Here is a 16,386-nt window from a genome sequence, read left to right on the forward strand (position 1 = left end):
TCTCGGCGGTGCTCCATCCTGGCCTTCAGAGAGAGCAGGAAGTGGATCTCACTTTCAAGAACACCGCTTGCTCAGATCAGGAAGACGGTTCGGTGCGGGAAAAGTTCAGACTGCAGGAAGTGCCAGTGTTGTGAATGTCTGATGAGATGCCTTGTCGACTTCCTGGTTGAGGTCTTTTGGTCTCTTGGTGAAATCACTCATTATTGAATTATCTGAAAGTCAACCCCCCCTTTTTTTTTTTTACAATAATATGTTCTAAATATGGTATTTTGGTTAATATTGCGTTGGTTAAGCAGCAAAATCCTGCCATTTTTATCCATCTCATGGGCGGCCATTTTGCCACTTGCTGTCGACTGAAGATCACAGCTCAGCTTCAGAAAACAGGTGAGCTCTGATTGGTCGTTGCCTGAGCCCTGAGCGGACTGTGATGTCATCGACAGCAAGTGGCGAAATGGCCGCTCCCTGAGGTGGATTAAAAAATGGCTGGCTTTTGCTTCATAACTCTTATTCCACAAATGTCATATTAATCAGAATGTCATATTTAGACTAGTGAGGTCACATATAACATATTGTCAAAAAAATTGTAAGATTGACTTCCACTTTAAATATGTTGATAGTTAAAGTCAGGGTTATACGAACCTAAATTTTGGGTCTAAAACCTTTGGCATCTTTAACTATTATCCATTGAGGGTTGCATTATTTGGATGCCATATTTAACTACAATTGCAATATTATTCTTGCCATGTTGAAGTTGCCCCTTAAACCTTTAAAGAAGAGAAGAGCCGTGAATTTACCAGTCTTTATTTTCTTTAAACTTTCTGAGATGTTTTTTTTGTTGGGTTGAAAAAAATTACGAAAATCATGACAATTGAAGTTGTCATGTCGACAGACACCCAAAAAAATTCTGTCAACACCGTAATCAATAATAGCTTGACACAAACATACTTCTAATAACTCTTTGTAGCTACTTCAGAATTAGCAACGTGACGAGCTTTTCGCCGTGACGGGTCATAAATCAAGCGACACTTACGCTTCAAGTACGTGCCAATCGCTATCGGGTCAGACGCTGACGTCCGGGGACGCGACGGAGACGCATGACAGAGACCACGGCTTGATTTTTCTCACCCTCTCCAACGGCGAGAGGCCCGATAAGACCTCCGAGCCGGCAGATACGACGAGCGCTCTGTCAGCTTCGACACTGTCGGCTTCGTCAACGCTAGTGAATGATGCTAACAGTGCATTAGCGGGGGGACGCTTGAGTTTCTGGAAGTGTTACTAAGTGCATGAAGGAATGTTCACTTTGTAGTGTAAGCTGTGTGTTTATTGTAGTGATGAGAAGTAACGAATGACAAATACTTTGATATATTTAAGTAGATTTTTGCGGAAGCTTTACTTGGGGTTTGTTTTACTTTTACTCCCTACATTTGGAAACTGTGCTTACTTTGTGAAAATATGCCTCTTTTTTTTTTTTTTCAACCTCCTCAGATGACATCAGGACATAAAAAAAGCTGTAAATAGAGAGCGGCTCACCTTGTTGGAACTCCCTAGTTCCGCCCTTTCATAAGCATGGCTCATTTACATATGCCAAGATCACCACTTGGAAACGGGCTTAGCTCAGGAAACCTTTCCTTCCTTTATATTGTGAAAAAGTGCATAATGTATCTCATTTAAGGCCACACAATGTTACTGTAAGAACAAACGGCTAAATCTTCAGTTAAAAGCAGTGTTGCGAGGTTTTTCAATGTGGAAAGTACCTTAGGATGTCTTTTTGTTTTTTAGAGCGTCGACAAAAGAATGACGACGAAAACACAAGTTCTTTGGTTGAGGTAGTAAATGAAACCTAATGCAAAGCAGCAGGTTGTTGGTGTATATCCGCATCTCGTCTTCTGGTGGTGACCTGATGAACAGCTGATAGTGCTTATGCTTGATTTCCCGCCCTCCCCAGTCCCTCTTCCCAGCTAGAAACTTTCTCGCACGCTGTAAATCTGACTAATAAGGCCTCGGAGCGCCTGGCAGGCCTGCTCCATTTCACCGTGATAAATAAGCGCCGCCTCGCCCAGCGGACAAGCAGCCGGATGAAATCCAATACATTGTGAGGTTGGGCAATGAATTGATTTTAATCGTTATATTTAGCGATATTTTTCTGACCGCTCTGATGTCTATTCTTCAATGGGTGCGACGCTTGGGTTTAATCTGCTAAGAAACAGGCAGCATGAGTAGAATCATTTTCACGTTGTTTTCTGTATGACAAGGAGCAATGTTTGAATGTGTTATTTCGTAATGTTTAAAAAAAAAAAGGGAAAAACTCTGCAAGTATGACCAATTATTAAAAGTTGATTTAATGCTTGGTTAAAAACTTTTTTAATCGAGGAAATAAAGTTCCCAGAAAGGGATTTAAAAAAAACACTAAAAGTAACATTTGTTTTGAATAATGTCAATCGCCTTTTTTTCTAAGTGAAGGGGGAAAATCTGAGATTTTATTTTAAAGCTCCTCTATGTTGCCCGGATATTTGTAACAAAAAAAAATGAAAAAGCCGACTTGCGTCACAATCTAAAAATATTAGACTACTAAATTCTATAAAGTCGTGCAAGTTATTGCTTGAGGAAAAACGTTTAAAACTTGTTTTGATTAATGTCATTATTATTTGCCGCGTTTTCCAATATAAAAGGGGGAAACGGATTAAAATTGAAAATTGGAGATTTGCACAACAGTCATAAAAATAAAAAAAATCCCTGCAGTAGAATCAGGCATCTATTTTGTGATTTTCCTCTCTGCATTTATTTAAGGTCAGGGACGGGCTAAACGCTGGACCGGCGTGTCGGTTCTGCTTTTCCTCGCCACCGCCGCCTCGTCTCTCAGGTAATCGGCTGATTGCGTACTCGGAGACAGACGTCTGACGGAATGTCATCACCCCCGCAGGCTCGTTAATTACCAAGCGCAAAACGCGCACACGTCGGCGGCGAGCGCTTATCTCTGATTTGAATGACGCTTGTGGCGATACGCTGGCCTCTGGCGGGCCCGGGGAGTAGCAGTGGTGTGATAAGCATGCTGGGAGAATGCGGAGGGGAGGGGGACTCACTAACACTCCTCTTGAGTTACACTTTTTTGACTCAACAGGGCTCTTTGTTTAGATCAGTGATTCGCAACTAGTAGTCTGCGGACATGTAGTAAATAATGCAGTAGCGGGCCTTGCAGAAATCGAAAAAGTACTCAGCAGCAGCGCAACCGCCCAAAACATCACTTCAGTTAAGATTAGCGCTCGGGTGCCTGTTGTTTACAAACATTGAGAAATGTTCGACACACACATTAGCTAGGGCTGCTACAGAGACTAACGTGAGATTTTTCATGTCCACTTGCAGAGGAAGTTTTGCTCCATCTCCCGTTTCTTGGTCCAGCAAGCGTCGCTTCGGACCATAAAGATTACATCGGCCCTTCACATCCCCCCCACTGGGGCCCCCCCACACTTTCTACATATTTAAAGTAAGAGTATAATTCAATTACGTGTGATTCCTGCGTTACGTTAGCGCGAGTCGTAAAGCTGACAGTAAATGCTAAAACAATATGTGGAATGTGGCGCGGGGCTGAAACGGCCCATTGCAAAACAACGCGGCATAGATGGACGCTCGCGGATCAATTCGAATTTGGCTTTTACTGTGGGGCACATTACTATGCGGTAAATCACTCATCACAGTTTTTTTTTTTAAGCAAAAAGTGCTTTTGTTTCAATATTTTATTTCGGTATTATTCCTTGCTGGAATTTTTTTTTTTTTAACCTTTATTTAACCAGGTAAAATGTTTGAGAACTAATTCTCATTAACAGAACATGATCTAGACAAGAAGCCCAAACAGAGCACATACATCACAATACAAATAAAACAACAAAGCACAACATCATTATAAAAAAAAAGGAAAAGTTCACTTATGCTTATAATAACAAGAAAAAACGAAACCGAAAGAAGAGTTGAACTGAATAACAAAATATTAGAAAAAAATATCAGGACATAAATATTATAATTTTAGACTTAAAATTCAAAATTATTTGATAGGAAAATATATATTTTTAAAAAATCTAATTTTTGATGCAGTATATTTGTTCAAATTTTATTGTTGGAATCATGCGTTGTCCATCTGAATATCATGTAAAGTATTATATCGCTCCCAATATTAAAAATTTAAACCCAAAATATCATTTAAAAATATCAGATAATATAATTAAAAAATATATATTAGACAAAAATGAATAATAAATATTGGGTCCAAAATTTTCGATAAAAATACACAATATTGGATTATAAAATACAAAAATACTAAATAATATTTTTAACCTCCTAAGGCCCAAGCTGTTTTTTACATGCAAAGTTCTGTCCAAGCTGTTTCACCCCACAAAATTATATACAGAACCTTCTTCTGTTTGTTCAGATAATGTTAATTTTTAGATTGTATTTCCCTCTTAAAGAAAAGATTGGGGAAAGTTCACAGGACACAAATGTTGGACTGAAAATGTGAACATTTTCAGGGAAAATTTCAAAAATATTAGGAAAATATTAGAAAATAATACATGATATTAGACAAAGACAAAATATTAGGAAAATACTGTAAAAAGAAAATATTAATGAAAACATATTGTGGTTCCGCTGTTAGCTTAGCGGAGCTTTATTCTAGTGCATCTGTGTGCCTATTGTTCTTGTTTGATGTTCCACACCACCTCACTTAGCACCTCTTGCACGCAGACACAACTTGGACGCTCGGGACTTGATAATGAGGCACATTTTAAATTTTTAAGTCTCGCCTCAACCTGAATGACAGCTAGCATGTTTTCCGCACGTGGGCCCTCCATCATGTTTGTGTTTGTGTTTCCCGCAGCCGCACGGCATCTGCTAATATGCCTTTTTTATCCCCTCGGCCTTGAATGGGATATTTGGCAACGCTATGTTTAGTGTTTACACGCCGTCGTCTGAAATTAGCCCGGCCGCAGGACCGGCCAATTCGGAGGAGCTCCTTCTAAAATGGACGCCCTCGTTTAAAAAAAACAAGAAATTCTCCGGTTTCCGCTTGCGCCGCCCACAGCTCTCTGATCACGGCGCTAATCACAAGCGCTCGCCGGCTTGGTCCTCTCTATGTTTAGTGTTTACGACACCGCGCTCGCACGGGACTACAGATGCTTGCCTGACGTTTGGTTGCTCCGTTTCGATTGACAGGTTAGCACATGTGGGAGAATGCTTTTTTAGGCTTTTATAGCAAGGCCGCTTTCACTAATTAAGTCTACTCAAAGCGTAGATTTGTTTTTGTTAGTTAGCTTGATGCTAACTATGGCTGAATTCACATGAGATCAAATACGTCCTGCCTTTGGATAGTCTTCTGGCGTGGCCGCATTCGAGTGCCTCATTGTCGTGTGTGTAGTCATGTCGCACTTAGAAAGATGGTAGAGCAAGAAGAGGGGGATTTTTATTTTTTTATTTATAAGTCAGAGTTTTAAAGCTGGTGTTGCCGCTTTTATAGTGCCTTGTCGCGGCGTAGAAAAGCCTGGCGATTACCTCGTGGCGGTTCACGTAGTGATGTGTAGGTCTAAGATGCTAAATTAAATAGCATCCATTTTTTCCCCCAGGGACAAGCAGTGATTTTTTTTTGATTGACAGTTGATGGGGTGTGCTTTCTGCAGACACGCCCACAGCATTTGAGAGAGGAGAGAATGGCTTGATTTTTCACAATTTTATCATAAAATAAAAAGCTATTTATTTTTATAATATAAAATATATTTTTCAAATAAACTATTTGATATACACATTTCATTTATTGAATATTTTATTAGTTTTTAAAATTTGAGTCAGAATAATTTTAAAAATATACAAAATCTGAATGATTTTATTATGAAAATAGCTAAATTTTTATTCAGTATTGGGATGGGTCTCTAATTTATAACACTTCATATAGACGCCACTTTTATTATGATTTTGAGGATTTTAAAGTAGCACTAAGGAACTTTTCAACCTTTTATCAACTATTTTCATAACTCTTCTGATGAAACATCGACTTAAAACTTGTTGAATGATAACTTTGCCAAGGCCTGAGGGGGTCGGTATCATTTTCACTGGCACTAAGCAACTTTGAGGAGGATGGTAGGTACACTGCCACACACAAAACTACAAATGTGCTGAATGGCACACGTCACTTCCCCCTTTACCCATTCGTTACAAAGTCGAAAATCAATTTGACTGGCGTGAGCTCAAAAACGACGCAAAGCACTTGTCCTAATGGAAAATGTGGTCTTCCTTCAGGCATAACATTACCGCTTTTGTCCATATGGCGCCGCCATAATCAACTGAAAGTTGCTTAGTGTCGCTTTAAAGCACACTCAACTGTACAATTGTGAGCGTTTGTGTTCAAGTCATGTTGCCGACAGGCCTAGATTCATTTGAAGCCCATATTGTGCCTGCATGCATGCACGTGTGTGTGTTTTGTGGGATACACAGGCAGCGGAATTACAACCCACGAGTTCAGAGTTCAAGGCCAGTTACTCACTGCAGTGTGTGTTTCGAACGGCCGTGCGTTGGGGTGACGAAATGTTTTGCGTTAAGGAGGGCACTGGCAGGGTGTTGGGAGGCTTTTTTCACGGACGGTCGGGCGTGTGACGGAAGACGTTGACGAGGAATTTGGATTTCCGCGCATAGAGAAAACAAACGAGCGGCAAGACAAAGAGGCGGCATGGGAACGTCTCGCCCGCCCATCTGGAGGAGATTGTCAACAGCGCGACTGCTTATGGCTCACAATTTAAAGTTTTTTTGGGTTTTTTTTTTACATCTCAAAGCAAGAAATGCTGCTGATTTTGAGACACAACACCCTTTTAGCGCTATTGCTAATTTTCTATCGACTGTCTTTTCAGTAGGACTGGGCAATATGGCCTAAAGATAAAATCTTATTTTTTTCCTCCCAAACATCATATTTCCAATATTGAATCCCGTACAGGGTTCACGATATTTTTTGATCTGAGATATTTTGGAATGTCAAGGAGGTGTAAGATTCTTTCCTCTAACTGGATTCATTCCCAACTTCCCCTGGACTCTTTTGGGCCTCCAGATGTTGATGTGTGAAGTCCCATATTTTCTTTCGTATTGAAGCAATAATGCATTGCACATTGCCCGTGAGTCACCGAAGTGTGATGGACATGTGGAAGACGGTGGGAACGTCGGAGACCAAAAAATCATAAAAGAGGCCATGACGTTGTTTTATTTCAATTACCGTGTGCATGTGTGGATTGAGATGGAGTGTGAAGCGTGTTTATTTGGTCATGGGTGTCAACCGGATAGAAAGGTGTGGGCAGCAGCAGCACTGGGAGATATCACACACACACACACACACACACACACCATGGTCAAGACTGCGGTGGTTCTGGCTCATGCTACATTGGCATCCGAATGCCGTGTCCATCCCTGCAGCGAGAACGGTCGTGGGAAATGAAGGCAGACAGGAAGTCATCTCGTCGCGTATAGAAAATGGATATAGTAATAAGAAGACTAAAAACAATATATAATCTGTATTTGTCTTTCTAGATGGGGTTTGCGTTGGCTGTGCGGCGGCCATGTGAATTTTTGCTAAATTTTTAATCGCCATTTTCAGGTTTTTCTGTAGAACGTAACAAAAACTATTGGTTGAAAAACACGCCTCTTCATGCCTGGCCATGTGTTTTCGTCATTCCAGTAGACGTCTGTCAACTATTCGCATATTTTTGCTGTTTGCAGCAGATTTTGCTCGCAAGTAATGCTTGTAATTGCCGATATTAATAGATTAAATGTTATTGTTGCTCCTTCAAAAAAAGCTTTATAATTTCCCATAGATGCCACAAGATGGCAACAGAGCACGACTTATCTATTAGACAGGGATACAGCCCATCCAAATAAAGCTACTCCCCTCATTTCAACATAGTTCATTGGCATCACAATATGGCGTCAAAGCAATTGTTTAATATTAGAGGCCTGAGCACAAAATCCGCGAATAGGCCAAGCAAAACACGTTGCCATGTTGTTATCCGTAAAAACCAATGACGACGCTGCTTCCTCCTCCTCCTCCTCCTCATAGTCTTCCTCCCGGTCGACCACATCTGATGCGATGAGCGGTCCTGATAGTCTCGCCTCGCCGCCGGCGTGCACGCTCCAGCTCATGGACACAGATTATCCGCGTTCTTTGGCGCCCGTCTGCGGCTCCGGAGCTGATGGTGTCACCCGGATGCTGAGGGTGCTGACAGAGGAGGAGGAGGATATTGATATTTGGGAGTAGGGGAGGGAGTTGGTGGTGTGAGGCTGTTTCCCCCGGCGAGAGGTTTGCGGTCTTACTCGGCAGGATTATGTAAGAGGGATTTAATAGATTTTCAATGAAAGGAGAATTTTCCAAGGTACAGTTCAGTGTTTTTCAACATGAAGCCTATTTAATTTAATGTGTCTTGGACATGTAGTTATTCAGATGTCACTTCTTCTTTTTTTTTTATATCTCTCCTTGACCCAAATTTTGGTAATGCTGCAGTGGCTGTGAATGACACAGAATCTCTTACGAGATCAATTGAGTACCAACTGAGCAACCGACCTAGCGAGCTAGCTAGCAAACTAACTAGCTGGCTAGCTAGCTAGCTACCAATCTACCTTCCTAGTTTCAGAACAACCTACCTAACTAACTAGCTTTTTTTTTTGTTTACCTAACTAGCTAGCGACCTAGGTTACCTGCTGTACTTAGATATCTTGCTAATTTCTTACCAACCTACCTACCTAGTTTCTGAACAACCTATCTATGTAGCTGCGGTAGCTTTTTTTTTTTTTACCTACCTAGTTAGCGACCTAGGTTACCTAATGTACCTATCTAGTGAGCTAGTTTATTCCCAACATCCCTACCTGGTTTCTGAACAACCTACATATCTAGCTCTCTATTTTTTTAACCTACCTAGCTAGCAACCTAGGTTACCTACTGTATTGTATCTATCTATCTACCTAGTTTTTTACCAACCTCCCTACCAGGTTTCTGACCAACCTACATATCTAGCTTGCTATTTTTTTTAACCTAACTAGCTAGCGGCCTAGCTAGGTTGATACCCACCTAGCTAGTGGCCTAGTTACGTAGATACCCACCTAGATAGCTAGTTTTTTGTTGTTGTTGATTTTTTGCTTTTTTAACCGACGGAAGGAAAGTTGCTGCACTTTTTCCCCATTTTGCACCCGAGGCAAAGGTTGTGAATACGTTTAATTATTTATTTATTCTTTTTTTTTTATTCCGATAAATCCCTCCCAAAAAGTCATTCTGATTTTGTGTGTGTGGGTGGTTTTGCCCATAGGTGTTTTACAGCCTTCTGCTGTAACAACCATCTGTCCTCCATGTTCTAAATGTGTGTGTTTAAGAACCACTTACAGTATTTCACCCCCACAACCTCCTCACACACACTCGTGCACTACCATGCCCCCAATAAACAAACTCACATTAAAGCCTCCTAAAGAGAAAAACATTCCGACCTCATAGATTTCAACAGGCGTTCAAAAGTATTTTCGTACCTTTTTTTTTTCTTTTCTTTTTTACAGTGTATACAAAATGTGATGTCATGCTGCACATACTGACAATACACAAAGGCACACGCAGGCACACACACTTTGTCCTTGACTCCTTCACACCTGTATAGCTACACACACACACCGACACTGATAAGCCATAAAGATATACCAAGAACATAATTACATGGCTTACATTGTTCACACACACACACACACACATATATAGATATAGTAAAGAGTTAACTATGCAACCTATTTCTCAATTGTAGTCACTTACATATACTGTATATGTGCATATTGGAATATATAGCAATTACTTATACAGTTTTTTTTTTATTTATTTAGATATGCTTCTGTAAGGCAACACCTTTCAAACAATATCTTCTGATAATCAATTATTTTTGCGAATGAAACCCAAAAATGCTGATAATATGCCAGGGCAAATAAGGAGGTGTGAACAGGCTTGAAGTTATCACAAGTCAATCCAATAATGTAACTACTACAGCCCCATTCAAAATAAAAGCACAAGGAGGTGTTGCTTGGCAACCTCCCAAATAACGTTTCAGTTTGGCCCTTAGCCAGGATACTTGTCATGCTGCAGTGTGCGTGTGCGCATGTTATGAAATTAAGAACTAAACGTACATTATAGCAGGCATCTGTTTCAGCTCACTGTGGTTGTTTAATGCCATCAAGTCATTAGCACTATGGGAGTTACTTTCCCTTCACGCGTCATTTCATCTTTCTTTGAGAAACCCGTTGATGATGTTTTATGTTTTATCATGTTCCAGCACACCGTGACAGCTGATTGGTCACCATTGTAATATGAGGGTATGCGTGTTTGCGTTGTGCTTAAGAGGCAGGCCCGTTTCCGCCGCTTGCAGCCTGGATGTTTTGGTCTCCTTTAAAGCCCCCGTGGAAATCCAATCTGTGTTTCCTCCTCCTCCGTGGAGTGCAGTCAAAATACGCTTGTTTAGGCTTGGCGGACATTTCACGCACATTAACGGGGACTGGTAGCATTTGGGGCAAGGTGGGTGGGTTAGGAGGGAGGGGCTTAATGGAGTAAGTTCTGGATATTTTAAGGTGATTTCAGCAGATGTTGGAAATAGCGTTTAGCTCAGAGTTTTTTTTTGTCGCGGACTACATCATAGTTTAGTTAGTCCATTATAACTGCCTAAGATGTGACTACAAAAATGTCAGGGAAAGCCTACTAGAACATCTAAGCTTTATTTCGGTTGAATCAGAGGCACTTTAAATGGTGGCAGGCGTGTGCCACCATTCTACATGACTTTGAATGTGATTGTTTAATTCTCAGCGTAGCACCAACGTAGAGGGTGTGCACACTTTCGCAACTAAATTATCTCAATTATAAATTGTGTACATATTTAAGTACAGTTAATGCTGGAAAAAGTAAAAAAAGAAAAAAATCCGTAAAATGATTTGAAAAGGGGTGTGCAGATTTTGTATACCCAATATCGATCAATCCATAAAGAATGTGAATCTTATTGAGGTAACCAGTGCCACAAGATGTCCTTTTTTAACTAATTGTAATTTAGAGTTTGCTTTTATCGTACTGCTGACGCCCGTGCGTGTATGTATATGTGTGTATGTGTTAATCCCTGTCCTTGTCAGCTAGTCACACGTGTGCACATTTGCCCCTTATGGGCTACAGTAGCTACTATAGTGTGTTTGAGCATGTGCTTAGCCCCATACAGTAAACCCTGTCCATGCACTGTAATCACTGATCAATAGGAAGTGATCGATCAAGCACCCGCACGCACACACGCTTCCATCTGGTCCATGTTTGTTTACATGACACTGCCTTTTCAGATGCTCCGAGAAAGAAGGTACAGATTTGTTTTAACCATTAAAAGGGGCTAAGTCCCTTCTTTTTATACATACACACACCCTACAGTATGAAGGCGTCATTAATGCAGTGTGCCGGATGTTTCCGTGACCTTTCTCCCATTTAGGCCTGACCCCAGCAGATGACCCTGGAGAGGGATTAGGGCCTGATTCGGCTAATTAGCCCCGCCAGCCTCCCCCCCCCCCCCCCCCCCCCCTGCGCACCGCCCGCGACCCGCCCGGCGCAAAAATACAAAGTATAGCAAAAGAAGGCATTCCCTAAAGGTAAGTCATTATAGACGTTTGTGATGTTACGCTTTTAACAGTTTTTCTGTTTACATTTAGTGGGATTTTATACAGAACAAGTGTGCTTTAATTAGTTATTTCTTCTTTTCTTTTTCTTTTTTTGCCTGACTCCTTGCTGATATTTATGCGTTGCGACACATCAACAAGTATCCCGTGAGGCGTCAAAGCATGAAGTCAGCCTTCAAAGGCGTACGCTAATTGTTTGCACCCCTCCGTGTGTGCGCATGTGTATGTATGCACGTTGATGTCATACATTAGCGTGTCAGCAAGAGAAGTACAGATGATTTAGGATGGCGCTCGTCATGTACAAGTAGAAATTCCATACGGCGAGTTTTCCCCCCCGCTCCATGCCAACGTGCAATGAAGCAGCGTCTGCTTTGGATCGCAGAGATGAATTTGTTTGTCTTCACGCCACGGCCACGTTCAGCTTTTGAAGAACGAATTTACAGGCGACATATTCAAATTCTCTAGTCAAAATGAACAAAGGAAACCCATGAAAAGTTCAATTAAAAAAGTTCCATTTAATTCTGAAAACGTGCCTGTGAGAAAAACCAAAAGGTAAGCAGAGTTGCACTGTTGCAGCAGATTATCGTTAGCATCATTAGCTAATTATATCATTCCAACGTTCCGCTAAGTTAGACGGACAGCTCTTCCTGGGTGGTAGCAGGCAGTGACAGCTCCGTCACTACGGCAACAAACACGGCAGGCTGACGAGTGGATCTGCGAACGCCCCCCCCCACCCCCCCCCGGGGGATCCATCACAACACACATGGACATATTGTGGGTTGTGCGCGAGCGTATGTTGACTAGGGTCTCCTGTTCGGGTCGTTGACGTGAACGTCATGGGAGAGTGCTCGCTGGAGCTAACGCACACGTGCGCGCACACGCATACTTGGTCAGCTGCATTATTAAAAAGAGACAATTGTAGTTTTCCACACTGTTGAACCGCCAGGTTGTGTGAAGTCGTGTACTGTAGCTCCACAATAGCGTTCGTAGCTTTTCTTTATTTGTTTTCATTACTCTTATTTTGTTTTAATTGGTAACTTGTGTTTAACTTTTTACAGTACAACAATTTTTTGCGACAAATTTTCTGCGGTATTTTGTTCAAATTCTACATTTTATGACTTGCGTTTTTGACTTTTCATTGTATTCCATTTCTTATAAAATATTTGATTTAAATGTTTCATTTCTTGACAATAATATGTTATATGTGACCTCTCTCGGCAAAACAACAGTTATGCAGCAAAATCCAGCTGTTTTTATCCATCTCAGGGGGCGGCCATTTTGCCACTTGCTGTCGACTGAAGATGACATCACAGTTGCTGAGGGCTCAGGCAACGACCAATCACAGCTCACTTGTGTTCTGAAGCTGAGCTGTGATTGGATGTTACCTGAGACCTGCACAACTGTGATGTCATTTTCACTCGACAGCATGTGGAAAAATAACCGCCTTCAGATATTGATAAAAAACGGCTGGATTTTTCTGTTTAACGCATATGCCACTACTGCAATATTATCCAAAATACTGTATTTAGACTAATGGGGCTGCATAGAACATACTATTGCCAATATATATTTTTTCGGTTGACTTCCCCTTTAAGGTTAAAACGGCACTTCCTCCTCCCACACTTTTGTGTAATTTGTCTTTCCTCTCGCTTTCTCTTTCTTTTTGGGCGTTATCTCCGGTCAGCTTCTCCTGCCTTTGTTTATTTCAGCGCCGCCGCCGCTGTTTATGTGTCCTTCTCCCCGCGTCCATAAATCGCTCCCTCGTTGGCTGTTGAAGTGTGAGGAATGGCACATGTGACGCCTCCTCGCAGCTGCTGTCGCTACCACCCGCCTCCGCCAGCGGCAGGCAAAATATACACCAAAATATACACCAAGCCGCTGCACATTTAAACCTTTTGACCTGCTTTGATCTGCGCCTGCTTTAGCCCGCCTTGGAAAAAAATGCAGGGAAAAAAAAAGAGGTTGGACATCAATAGTGATCATCCACACCACAGACAGTATAAAACTGTGTACCTGAATGTTTTCTAATGGCCAGCGCAGTGAACCGCCTTTTATCACGTTACTTGGATATTTATCAGAAGCAAGGCGAAAATCAGTAATATAAAGCGGCCCAAATAAACTCAACCTTTTTATTGAATATCATTTTTTGCATCCACCAAACTTAAAACATATTACAACTTATTAACTCATTCACTCCCAGCCATTTTCACTGAAGCAACCCCCTTCGCTCCCGGCTGTTTTACTGGATTTTGACAGATTTTGCGAGGCCCACAGAATATTGTGTTCTATTGCTATAAAAACATTGCACCTACCAAAATAAAGATTCGAGTCTCATCTTTCGTCAGGAAAAAAAAGTATGTTTCTGTTTCCGTTTTGCAGCAATTAGTATTAGAATATAGCTATGTTTCATCATTATTCACAAAACTGTTTTTGCAACATGGCCCTGGTTGATCTCTTATACTCTGCTGCCAACTGCTGGCCATTTTTGTAATAACTACCATTGCTTTAACCCTCCTCATCAGGTCAGAGACTGCATTAACGCCTTCTGTATGCTGTAGCATTAAAAAAACGTATAAATGTGTTTTTGGGACCATGGCAATATTTAAAATAGAACGTTTTTATACGTTTTTGGGAGCAACTGAGAAAGGGGAAGTCAACCCTTTTTTCTTTTCTTTTTTTTTACAGTAATATGTTCTATGCAGCCCCACGAGTCAAAAAGAAAAATAATCTCTTTCATGCTGAAGTTTCATGTGAAAGGGTGAATAAAATCACTCAATATGGTGACACCAGTGTCTGGTGGGACATAAAAAAAGGAAAGAAAAATACAAGTAGTTTGAAGACATGACAGGATCATTTAACATTTTCCCACGTAAATATTTACTGGCAACACGGGAGTGTTTTTGCGTTTTGTTGTTTTACAAAAGACACATTGTCCCGTGTCAGCGTGGCTTCACAGCTCATTGACAAATATTTCCCCTTGCTATGCCTACCTCCTGATAGACCCTCTGCCCTCACACACGCATTACACACACACACTAGACAGAATGGGATCCATCGCTGGAGCATGTGTGTGTCCAGTGTGCAATGATAAATTCCACGGGGGGGGGGGGGGGGGGGGGGGGTTGTGGCATGCATGTAAGGCGATAGCAAAAATTCAGGAGCGGGGTGTGTTTTTAATGCTGCCTGTAAAAGCCGACGTTTCCAGAAAATTCACCAAAAATAGACTTTGACAACAAAGATGGCCATAAAAGTGCTAGAACAGAGAGCGCAGGTGGTGGTATGCATGGTGAGCAGAGACGCTAAGAAGGGTGGAGTCTTGAGAGGGCCAATTAAATAGCGAGTACAGTTCACAGTGTTGCCACTTCGTCATTGTGGTCGCCTACTAGGATAAACAAGTGGCAACTTTTCTTTTTCTCACCCCATCCTTCTTTTACCCTGCCACCTTTTCCCACCACTCCTTCACCTCACCCTCCCCCTTCCTCGTCTTTCCTCCCTCCTCCCTTTTACACCCACCCACTGAATAGTGATCATGTCTGTCGTTTCATCAGCTCTTTGCAGCGCTCTGCACTATTGAGATTGATGAGCTGCTCCGCTATAAATGACCGAGACACATTACACGCATGCACGTATGTGGGCGTCGGGGGGTCACGATAAGGGTTTGTTTTGGTTACGAAGAAGTGAGACATCCAAACAAACCCACCTCATAAAGCAGGTCTCTTATTTTCAGTTATTAATACTGGCCACTGCCACCTACAGGAGTGGAGGTTTTTGGTGTGGAAGAAGCTAACCCGGCACGTTGTCCGGTCCTCTGACCTCACAAAAGAACATTTCTCACAGAGTCACTTTCGAAATGTTTACGAAGAGTGTAAATTGATGTCGTGGCAAACGACACATCTTCTTCATTTTCCGCTTCCTGAATGTCCAAATACGTTTGTCCAGTTAGTGTAAAGTGGACAAGAGTGGATCAGCACCCTCAACGTAAAATTCAATATATATTGAAAGCAGGCCCCTTTTGCTGGAAATTAAGATTTTATTCATGATGGAAGACTTCTTGTATTTCCCAGTCACTTCCTGTCTGGCTTCTACTTCTACTATCCAAAGTGCGGTTTCCGCCTTATCCGTCATATCTGCTGTCTAAAAATAGTCAAAAGCATGCGAGTTGGACGTTCCCAGGAATGTTCCGGCTCTGTTCCTACTCGTGTCAAGTCAGCGGAGAACTTGAGCTTTTGGCAACTTTTGTTTGTTAGCTCAATATAAGCAGATATAATACACACACTTTTAGACTGCTAATGGAGTGACTTTATGGATGTTGGCAAGTAGTGCCCATTCATCCAGTTTTATCTTAAGAGGCATCTTTTCCAAATTTTGAAGGAACCATTATCATTACCTTCGTTTTTGCTTTTATGCTAGCTAGCTAAGGTACACAACATCATGAAAACCAGGTATCTAGCTAGCAAGCTAGGATACACATGATAAAAACCAGCTAGCTAGCAAGCTATCATTCTTTAAATCTGGTGTCCGTAAATCTAGAATTTTGTCCTGGGTTTTCTTTAAAGTAGCATGTGTATTGGTCAGGTTATGTTTCTAAAAACATCCACCTTCAAACATTTAACTATCCATTTTCAACAACTTAAATGCTTAAATTTGGGGATTTCTCGTTTTAATTTTTCTGTCCCTTCTCTCGTCTTTCTGAGTTCAACGGTAGCA

At 41.5% G+C, this 16,386-nt stretch overlaps 1 protein-coding gene across 5 annotated transcripts in view; it reads left to right on the top strand.

Annotated features, from left to right (window-relative positions):
- LOC147158563 (hormonally up-regulated neu tumor-associated kinase homolog A) overlaps positions 1–16,386 on the top strand; it is an 81,392-nt gene that overhangs the window by 26,846 nt on the left and 38,160 nt on the right. For 4 of the 5 annotated variants that reach the window (XM_086061492.1, XM_086061486.1, XM_086061487.1 and 1 more), the window contains exon 4: positions 3,361–3,481. The gene's annotated coding sequence lies outside the window, so the exon portion shown is untranslated. Of the gene's footprint in view, positions 1–2,798; positions 2,861–3,360; positions 3,482–16,386 lie in introns of those variants that run through there. The other variant, XM_086061489.1, reaches the window with a different exon arrangement.

The sequence above is a fragment of the Leptonotus elevatus genome, chromosome 18, assembly GCF_054856555.1.
Source record: "Leptonotus elevatus isolate MCC_2025b chromosome 18, RoL_Lele_1.0, whole genome shotgun sequence".
NCBI classification, from domain to species: Eukaryota; Metazoa; Chordata; class Actinopteri; order Syngnathiformes; family Syngnathidae; genus Leptonotus; species Leptonotus elevatus.